Source organism: Octodon degus, unplaced genomic scaffold (genome assembly GCF_000260255.1).
Source record: "Octodon degus isolate 3935 unplaced genomic scaffold, OctDeg1.0 scaffold00268, whole genome shotgun sequence".
NCBI classification, from domain to species: Eukaryota; Metazoa; Chordata; class Mammalia; order Rodentia; family Octodontidae; genus Octodon; species Octodon degus.
The window spans coordinates 2311798-2315231 of record NW_004524844.1 but is presented as its reverse complement, the minus strand read 5'-3'; the positions used below and the strand labels follow the sequence as shown (position 1 = coordinate 2315231).

The window sequence follows — 3434 nt, the reverse complement described above, 5'->3', positions numbered from 1 at the left end:
GCTTGTCATGTCATATCAATTACTGCTATACTGTCTCTCAAGTAAATGTTTCTTTTAAAAAAAAAAAGGGTAATGAATGAAAACAAGAGACAAGAAACAAAAATGTCATAAGACTGTCCTGGCTGCAGCAACCCAGGAGTGGAGGAGCAGGCAAGCAAGCGAGCGAGCAAGTGAGCGAGCAAATTGTGTGGGGTGCTAGGTGAGGTCAAGCCGTGAGCAACATGGGGGACAGGGAACAGCTGCTGCAGGGGGCGTGGCTGCCCAAGCAGGTGGAGCACTGTGAAGACATGACCTCAGCCATGAAGGTGGTGACAGAGCTGAATGAACCTCTTTCCAATGAAGATCGAAATCTCTCTATGGCCTACAAGAATATGGTTGGTGCTAGGCAATCTTCCTAGAAGGTCATTAGCAGTATTGAGCAGAAAACCATGGCCGATGGAAATTAAAAGAAATTGGAGAAACTTAAAGCTTACCGGAGGATTGAGAAGGAGCTGGAGACAGTTTGCAGGGATGTCCTGGCTCTGCTCGACAAGCTCCTCATCAAGAGTTGTAATGACTTCCTGCATGACAGCAAGGTGTTTTACCTGAAAATGAAAGGTGATTGCTACCACTACTTGGCAGAAGTAGCTTCTGGAGAGAAGAAAAACAGTGTGGTTGAAGCTTCTGAGGCAGCCTACAAGGAAACTTTTGAAATCAGCAAAGAGCACATGCAGCCAACACATGCCCTCCGTCTGGGCCTGGCCCTCAACTTCTCTTTGTTCTACTATGAGATCCAAAATGCACCTGAGCAGGCTTGCCTGTTAGCCAAACAATTCTTTATGATGCTATTGCTGAACTGGACACATTCAATGAAGATTCCTATAAGGACTCCACACTCATCATGCAGTTGCTGTGAGACAACCTTACCCTCTGGACAAGTGACCAGCAGGAGAAGGCAACTGAAGATCTTTTGAATCCCTGGTCTTTCCTTCACCTACCCTCCCCATCATCACCAATTCTCCCTTGCCACAATTACTAAATATCTAGTGCTAAACCCATCTGTATTGGCAGCACAGCTACTCAGCTCTGCTCTCCCATCCCTTGGAAAGCAGTGTCAAATAAACATTTATGGGCATTGCTGGACTGGTGGTTAACTTTGAGAACATAGGCACTCCCTTTGTGAACTGTGCAGAGAAATGTGTTTTAAATGAGGCATCTTGCTATCCCTGTTGATCTGTGGCAAATTCAGATGAAAGTAACTGAGGAGTCTAGAAAGAATTAGCCATATAAGCAATGGTTGGTATTTAAACCAAGCTGATAGTGTTTTGTTTGTTAAGCAGTACAATCTTGTGCATGCAAAAATGAATTCAACCCTCCAATCATCAACTAATGGAAAACTTAAGAGAAGCTGATTCACAGAGACAACATGTTCATTTCCATCAGCTTTATAATAAACTGTTTAATGTGAGCTTTCAGTAGCACCTTGTTTTGCCTCTTTAAATTATGATGTGCACAGATCTTTTCAATGCAATGAACCTAAAGTTTTGATATGTACTTTTCGGGGGGGGCAGTTGAAATTGTTTACGAATCATAATTTTCTTTTTGGTAGCTCTTTGGCTATTGTCCTTGTGTATCCTGACAGCATATGTGTGTCAGCCCATGTCAATCAATATGGGTGATTATGAAATCCCAGACTGCTAAAATAATTGTTTTCAAATTCAAATGGGTAAATAAATGATGCTTCGGGGATATTTTAAAAAAGACTGTCCTGCTACTATGCTGTATATGGTTAGATTTCTAAATTTTTGTGTAAAGATGTGTAATTGTTTATTCCAATTTTTAAAAGAATTTTATTTCTTTTTTCTCTTTTTTCTTCACATTCTGTAGGGATTTAAAGTTTAACACACCAATATTTGATGGAAAATGCCTGTTCCACTCCATGTCTAGATGTTTGATATTCAGACAGATAGTGATGTTAAGCTCAACTGCCTATGTTATAGGGTAATAATATCATTAAGCTCCTCTTCTGGAGAGTTAATTGAAGTTTTCAGACCAAAAATTAGAATGAAAAAGAAAAAGGCTACAAGGACAAGTAACATTTTGGCCCTAGCCTTTCAAGGTCAGTGAGGACTGAGGGCATAAGAAAATCTGTACTGTAACATCCTGTAACTCAGTGATGTCCCAAATTTTCTGATCAAGGAGATTATAGCGCCACAGAAGAAAGGGATTGATGATGGAGAGTGTGCCTAAGGAGACTCACCAGGAGAGAAAACATTCTCTCAGGCTTTCACAGAGAGCAAATTGGTCAAGCAATGGCCGTGACTCATCCATATGGCTGACACTGACAAAAGATCTACAAACTGCTGTACAGGGTTTCATGGTAAATCCTGAGGGAATTTGACTGATTTTGTCAGACACAAAAGTTCCATTTTTATTGTGTATGTCTTGTTTTATCCTGGTCTTATCCATTCAGCAGAAAAGTATAAACACAAGGTATAAAAAGTAAAGCCATACTAATATGCTGAGCTTTAAAAGGCTCAAGTCTCCTTAGTGGTTATCCATAGTACAAGATGCAGACAGGATATCCTGTCCAAACACTATTACTACAAATCTTCTCATTGAATTAAGAGAAAGTAGCTGAATATCTATCTTAACTAATCTGCATATACACATACAAAACAGGTCTTCTTTTATATCTCCTTTTTTTGTTTAGTCCTGTCAGAGATGAGTATTCCATTGGTATCTAAATACTATAGGTATGTGAATTCAGCAAAACAATACAACACAGTCCAGCAGTCCACAACAGTAGTGGATTATTCACAGAAGTTGACTTAAGCCTTTCATAGCTCAGCATATTAATATGCTTTGCCTTATATATTTTGTTTTTATACTTTTCTGCTGGATGGTTATGAGCAAGATAAAGCAAGACCTATATAACAAGAAATGTAACTTTTGTATCTAATAAAGTCAGTCAAGTACCCTCAGGATTTATCCTGTAACCCTGTGCTACAGTTTGCAGATCCTTTCTCAGTGTCAGCCATGTGGATGAGTCATGACCATTGCTTGACCAATTTGCTCTCTGTGAAAGCCTGAGAGAATGTTTTCTCTCCCATGTGACTCTCCTTAGGCACATTCTTCATCATCAATCACATTACTCTGTGGCCCCATAATGTTTTTGATCAGAAAATTTGGGAAACAACTGAGTTACATGATGTTATAGTATAGGTTCACCTATGTCCTGAATCTTGACCTTGAAAGGCTAGGGTCAAAATGTTGGCTAAAGTCAACAACTTCTGACATTTCCAGTCATGTGGATAACCCACTACTATTATAGACTACTGGACTATATTAGATTACTTGACTGAATTCATGTACCTACAACATATCATTGGCAATGGAATACTCATCTCTGACAAAAGTAAAGAAAAAAGGGGGCTACAAATGAAGGTCCATTT

General features: G+C 39.5%; 1 pseudogene; it reads left to right on the top strand.

Annotated features, from left to right (window-relative positions):
* The first annotated feature begins 221 nt into the window (after positions 1 to 221).
* The window catches only part of LOC101569987, a 4815-nt pseudogene continuing 1602 nt past the window's right edge, over positions 222 to 3434 (top strand).